The sequence below is a fragment of the Aegilops tauschii genome, chromosome 7 (assembly GCF_002575655.3).
Source record: "Aegilops tauschii subsp. strangulata cultivar AL8/78 chromosome 7, Aet v6.0, whole genome shotgun sequence".
Classification (NCBI taxonomy): domain Eukaryota; kingdom Viridiplantae; phylum Streptophyta; class Magnoliopsida; order Poales; family Poaceae; genus Aegilops; species Aegilops tauschii.
Window position 1 is genome coordinate 438,893,229 of NC_053041.3, and position 7,823 is coordinate 438,901,051.

Genomic DNA, 7,823 nt, shown 5'->3' on the forward strand with positions numbered 1-7,823 from the left:
CCTGCTGCTGTTTGTGCTTTCACTAGCTTTGCATGTGTTTGGTGGTCTGAACATTGTAGATTATATCCTGTTCCAGCTACTTGGGCTGCTTTGAAAACTGCTATGCGTACTCGTTGGGTTCCACCATATTATCAACGTGAATTAATTCAAAATTGCAGCGTTTACGACAAGGAAAAAATTCTGTAGAAAAATATTATCAGGAATTACAAACTGGCATGATTAGATGTGGTATTGTTGAGGAGAATAAAGCTATGCTTGCACGTTTTATGGGTGGATTAAATAGAGAGATTCAGACCATTCTGGAGTATAAGGAGTATAATAATATCACTCGTTTATTCCATCTTGCTTGTAAAGCTGAACGTGAAGTGCAGGATCGACAGGCATTGGCGCGAACTAACTTTTCTGCAGGTCGACCTTCATCATGGACACCACGTGCATCCTCTACTTCCACTGCACCATCACCTCCATCAGGTGCCACCTCCAGCCGTGATACAAGAAAGCATGCACAACCACCACTCTCTGCCAAGAGCACACCTGCCGGGCTTGCGCAGAGCTCTTCTTCTTCCATGGCGTCAACAGGGCACACAAGTGATATTATTTGTCGTCGTTGTAAGGGAAGAGGACATTTTGCGAGAGAATGCAAATCTCAGCGTGTGATGATTGCTACTGAGGATGGTGGGTATGAGTCCGCTAGTGACTATGATGAGGAGACTTTGGCTCTTATTGCACATGAAGAACACCGTGGAGATGATTCTGATCATGAGACACAATACATGGCTGCTGAAGATGCTGACAGGTATGAATGCTTAGTTGGTCAACGTGTTTTGAGTGTGCAGGTTACACAAGCTGAGCAAAATTAGAGGCATAATTTGTTCCATACAAAGGGAGTTGTGAAGGAACGTTCTATTCGCGTCATCATAGATGGAGGGAGCTGCAACAACTTGGCTAGCATGGAGATGGTGGAGAAGCTATCTCTCACCATAAGACCACATCCACATCCTTACTACATCCAATGGTTAAACAACAGCGGCAAGGTTAAGGTAACACGTACTGTTCGTGTGCATTTTAGTATCTCTACATATGCTGATTATGTTGATTGTGATGTGGTACCTATGCAAGCATGTTCCTTATTACTTGGTAGACCATGGCAATTTGATAAAAATTCTGTACACCATGGTAGAAACAATCAGTATACTCTTGTTCATAAGGATAAAAATATTACTTTGCTTCCTATGACTCCTGATTCCATTTTGAAAGATGATATTAATAGAGCTAATAAAGCAAAACAGGAGAAAAATAAGAGTGAAAATCAGATTGTGGCAAAAGAATTTGAGCAACAAATGAAGCCTAATAATAAACCATCTGGTGTTGCTTCTGAAATTAAATTGAAAAGTGCATGTTTACTTGCCACCAAATCTGATATTGATGAGCTAGATTTTAGTAAATCTGTTTGCTATGCTTTTGTGTGCAAAGAGGCATTATTTTCATTCGAGGACGTGCCTTCCTCTTTGCCCCCTGCTGTCACTAACATTTTGCAGGAGTTCGCTGACGTCTTCCCACAAGACATGCCACCGGGATTACCACCTATTCGAGGGATTGAGCATCAAATTGACTTAATTCCCGGTGCATCGCTACCCAACCGTGCACCATACCGTACCAAACCAGAGGGGACGAAGGAGATTATGCGTCAAGTACAGGAGCTGCTCGACAAAGGTTATATACGCGAATCTCTTAGTCCTTGTGCTGTTCCTATTATACTAGTGCCTAAAAAGGATGGTACATCGCGTATGTGTGTTGATTGTAGAGGCATTAATACTATTACTATTGTTATCGTCATCCTATTCCTAGGCTAGATGATATGCTTGATGAATTGAGTGGCTCTACAATATTCTCCAAAGTTGATTTGCGTAGTGAATACCGTCAAATTCGTATGAAATTGTGAGATGAATGGAAAACAGCATTTAAAACTAAGTTTGGTTTATATGAGTGGTTAGTCATGCCTTTTGGGTTAACTAATGCACCTAGTACTTTCATGAGACTCATGAACGAAGTTTTACGTGCTTTCATTGAACGATTTGTGGTAGTCTATTTTGATGATATACCGATTTATAGCAAATCTTTGGAAGAACATTTGGAACATTTACGTCCTGTTTTTATTGCTCTACGTGATGTACGTTTGTTTGGTAACCTTGGAAAGTACATCTTTTGCACCGACCGAGTATCTTTTCTTGGCTATGTTGTTACTCCACAGGGAATTGAAGTTGATAAAGCCAAGATTGAAGCTATTGAGAGTTGGCCGCAGCCCAAAACGGTCACACAAGTGAGGAGTTTTCTTGGGCTCGCTGGTTTCTATAGGCGTTTTGTGAGAGATTTTAGCACCATTGCTGCACCTCTCAATGAGCTTACAAAGAAGGATGTGCCTTTTGTTTGGGGTACCGCACAGGAAGAAGCCTTCACGATATTGAAAGATAAGTTGACACATGCTCCTTTACTCCAACTTCCTGATTTTAATAAGACTTTTGAGCTTGAATGTGATGCTAGTGGAATTGGATTAGGAGGTGTGTTATTACAAGATGGCAAACCTGTTGCATATTTTTCTGAAAAATTGAGTGGGCCTAGTCTGAACTATTCTACTTATGATAAAGAATTATACGCTCTTGCTCGGACCTTAGAAACATGGCAACATTATTTATGGCCCAAAGAATTTGTTATACATTCTGATCATGAATCTTTGAAACACATTAAAAGTCAAGCAAAACTAAACCGTAGACATGCTAAATGGGTTGAATTCATTGAGACTTTCCCTTATGTCATTAAACACAAGAAGGGTAAAGAAAATGTTATTGCTGATGCTCTGTCTCGTCGTTATACTATGCTTTCACAACTTGACTTTAAAATATTTGGTTTGGAGACCATCAAAGATCAATATGTGCATGATGCTGAATTTAAAGATGTATTGCAGAATTGTAAAGAAGGTAGAACACGGAACAAGTTCGTCGTTAACGATGGATTTGTTTTTCGTGCTAACAAGCTATGCCTTCCAGCTAGCTCCGTTCGTCTTTTGTTGTTGCAGGAGGCGCATGGAGGAGGACTAATGGGACACTTTGGCGTGAAGAAGACGGAGGATATACTTGCCACACATTTCTTTTGGCCAAAGATGAGACGGGATGTTGAGCGTTTTGTTGCTCGCTGCACTACATGTCAAAAAGCTAAGTCACGACTCAATCCTCATGGTTTATATATGCCTTTGCCTGTACCTAGTGTTCCTTGGGAGGATATATCTATGGACTTTGTTTTAGGTTTACCTCGAACAAAGAAGGGGAGGGATAGCATATTTGTTGTCATGGATAGGTTCTCGAAAATGGCACACTTTATACCATGTCATAAAAGCGATGATGCTGTTAATGTTGCTGATTTGTTCTTTTGTGAAATTATTCGCTTGCATGGTGTGCCAAATACTATTGTTTCAGATCGTGATACTAAATTTCTTAGCCACTTTTGGAGATGTTTATGGGCTAAGTTGGGGACTAAACTGCTTTTTAGTACTACTTGTCACCCCCAAACTGATGGTCAAACTGAAGTAGTCAATAGAACATTGTCTACTATGCTTAGGGCTGTTTTGAAGAATAATAAGAAAATGTGGGAAGAATGCTTGCCTCATATTGAATTTGCTTATAATCGTTCGTTGCATTCTACTACTAAGAATTGCCCTTTTGAAATTGTGTATGGTTTCATACCTCGTGCACCCATTGATTTGTTGCCTCTTCCATCTTCGGAGAAGGTTAATTTTGATGCTAAACAACGTGCTGAATTGATCTTAAAAATGCATGAGTTAACTAAGGAAAACATTGAGCGTATGAATGCTAAATATATACTTGCTGGAGATAAGGGTAGAAAACATGTTGTCTTTGCACATGGAGATCTTGTTTGGTTACATTTGCATAAGGATAGATTTCCTAATTTGCGCAAATCAAAGCTAATGCCACGTGCTGATGGTCCTTTCAAGGTGTTAGAGAAAATAAATGATAATGCATATAAACTTGAGCTGCCTGCAGATTTTGGGGTTAGTCCCACTTTTAACATTGCAGATTTGAAGCCTTATTTAGGTGAGGAAGATGAGCTTCCGTCGAGGACGACTTCATTTCAAGAAGGGGAGGATGATGAGGACATCAATACCATTGTTACACCTACAACCCCTGCTACTATACATACTGGACCGATTACTAGAGCTCGCGCACGCCAATTAAATTACCAGGTACTTTCGTTTCTTGGTAATGATTCTAATGTTCATGAGAGTATGATGCTGCCTAAATTGGATACATTTGTTTTGCTTACAAATGAAGGGCCCAGCTTGGAGAATGATGAACATTGGAGCAAGAACAAGCATGGAGTGGATGGCATGCGCAAGGGAGACAAGAACAGAGTTTCAAGTGATGATTTCAGGACTTTGAAGCCACCATAATGAGTGCATGAATCCTTGGACGAAATATACAAGATGCCACTTCATAATTTTCGTCCAGAGGCTATTCTAGGTGCTGCGTCACCTTATTTTGGGCCAGGCCCATGTAATTTCGAAATACTTCAATATAGGCTGTTTTTAGAGTCCGTATGTGTGGGGAAACAAGAGTTAGGGTGGGTTTCGGACCCCTCCTCCAAGGGCCACGAAATCCCCCCCTCTTCCTCCATATATACAGCCCCTAGGGCATCGTTTAGACTTTGGGTTTTGTTTAGATCAAAAGTTTGCCATAGTTGCAACTTCGCGTACTTCGTTTGTGTTCAACGACCAGACCAAGACGTCACAGAACCCCACCTTCATCAACAAAGCTTTCCTCTTATATTCGCAATATTCAGATTGCAATCTTAGTTTCTTGCTTGTTCTTCGTTTGCTCGCAGGAAACAGGCCCTCGTGGTCAGGTTGATCGTGCTCCGGCGTGGTCAATAACCCTCGGAAGTTGGTTTAGCGATTGCTAAGGCGCGACGTCTCGCACGTTCGTAGTCGGATCGTCAAGGTCGACTCCCACAGAAAACGATAGCCACCATCTCATCGAAACATCGGGACACCTTTGCCTCTATCACACTCTAGCATAGGCAACATTCTCATGCGCGTCCATTGCTCTCCCTATGGACTTTGGAAACAGAACAAGCTCCAAACTCCCTAGTCATATCCTTAGAATTGTCCTAACAAGCCCACCAGCTCGCCCTGCTAACATTACTATCATTCACAGTGGCCACAACAGCGATGCAATCGGTCTCCAGTTGCACTTGGTTCAAGTCTAGTTTACGAGCCTGGTTGAGGCCAAAAGATAGGGCGTGTACTTCAGCTTCCTCTGCATCCGAACATCCATGAAAACGAAAAACCACTAAGAAGACAATATCACCAAAACTATCCATGCCAACCGCTCCCATCGCAGCCAATCTCGTGGATGCAATGAAAGAAGCATCGACATTGATCTTTATGTGATTCTCAGGCGGCTTAGTACATCCAACCACATCAACATGGGGGTCGGGCTAGTATACTGCATATTAACTTAATGCTACTTCTACTTCCCTTTAACATCATTTGCAACCGGATTACCTTTGAGGAAAAGTACCTCGGTCTTCCTACCCCTAAAGTCCAGATGAAGGATTCTCATTTCCAACCCATCTTTGAGAGTTTCATAAAAATACTTTTGGACTAGGCAGAAAGATTAATGTCCTATGGGGCAAAAGACATTTTGGTCAAGTCTATTGCTCAAGCCTTGCCTACTCATAGCATGAGCATATTCAAAATGAGGGCGGGCTTTTGTGAAAAATATGAGAAGTTGGTGCATGCGAGACTTCTGGTGGGGGGATGAAGAGAAAAAAAAGAGTGCACTGGTGGGAGAAGATGACAAAACCAAAGCGTGTGGGTAGGATAGGTTTGTGCATATTTGCAACCAAGCTCTTTTCGCAAAACAAGCATGGAGACTTGTCCAAAGACCTGATAGTCTTTATGTTAGGGTTCTAAAAGCAAAGTGTTACCCAAAAGGAAATTTGTTGGACATGGTCTTCACTTCTGATGCATCACCCATGTGGCGAGGAACTGAATATGGGCTTGAAGTCCTGAAAAGAGGAGTTGTATGGAGAGCGGGAAATGGAAAGAGTATACAAATCCTTCGGGACAATTGGATACCTTGGCAGTCCAGCCTTTCCATACATTACATGAAGAATATATGTCGTCTAAGATGGGTAAACCAATTGTTGCTTCCACAATCAAATGAGTGGAACAAGCAGATCATTGACCAATTGTTCTATAATTTTGACGCAGAAGAAATATACAAGATCAAACTTCCCCCAAAACCAATGGTAGGCATTATGGCTTGGAATTAAGAGAAGAACGATATCTTCACGGTTAGGAGTGCTTATAAGCTTGGAGTTTCTTTGCAGGATGGATCTAGAGAAGGCTCCTCAGAAAATCCCAGTAATGGTAGGGAGAGCTTGTGAAATCTAGTCTGGAAGGCTAAGGCCCCACATAAAATCTGTATCTTCAACTGGAGGGCTACCACTGATCCTCTCCCTACGAAGGACAACAAGCACGAGAGGACTCTTGAATTGAATGGTATATGCAACTTATGCGGAGCTGCTATTGAAAATGCACATCATGCTATTGTTGTCTGAACAAAAAGAGAGCTCTTCGAGAGGAAATAAGTAAAATATGGAAATTGCCGGAAGACAAATCTATCACACCCTTCTCCCTAGATTGGGTCTTGCAAAGCTTAAGTATTTGCTCAGGTAAGATGAGGGAAAAATTTATGCTAGTTCTGTGAAGGCCTTGGCGCCTGAGAGATGATGTCGTTCACAACAAAGTTAGACTACTATATGAGACACAGTGATGTTCTTGAGAAAGTACTAGGAGTGTTTATCCATCCCAAATTCCTCCTTTTTTGACCAATTCCATCTTCCTTTTTTGTATCTCTCTTTTTAATTGCATCTTCCTATTTCTCACAGACACACAAAGCTGCCAACTGGCCGAAACAAACCAAGTTAGCCCAGCAAAGTCCACGAACGAAATCACGCAAGATATCGGTTGAAAAAGAGAGCAACACGAAGATTGGCAGACAAAATCCAACATAGTATGTACTAGAAGGGTTGGGCGTGCTTTGTTGCGTCGTTGGTGTTGTTGGGTTTCTTAAAAACATTACTCATTCTTTTTCAAAATATAAGACGTATTACATTTTTAAAATGTCAAACCTTTTTAAGTTTGATAAAATTTGTAGAGAAATATATCAAAGTCCATAATACCAAATTGGTATAATTAGATTCATCATGAAATGAATTTCCATTTTTTGTTTAATATTGTGGATGTTGACAATTTTTGGCTCTAAACTTGGTCAAAATTAAAGGAATTTGAATTTCCAAAAAATAATAGTGTTTTTTATATAATTTGATGATTTGATGGGTCTTTCTCGATGTGATTCTGTGTTATCTGGTAAGAAACTCATATTTATGTGGGGAAATTTCTGCGTCGATAGTTGCATGTACTATATATGTGCTACAGTATCACATGATGACGTTTCTTTTCTCTAGGTGGTGAGAGAGTGCGTAGGATTGATATATTTTTAGAGGCCGGTTGCTGCTGGTTGATTTGGAAAAGGATTGGCTCAATAATTGAATACCTCAATCGAATTGAAGAGCTTCAAAATTAGGAAACAATAGTAACTTAAAATATTTGAATGGGAGAGCTCCTTGAGCAATTGTTGAACCAGTCAAAATTGAGCGACTCAATTTAAATTAAAGATCTCAATTAATTGTGATACCGTAAAAATTATGAAGCATAGTGTATAGTATAAAAGAATTGAATGGGA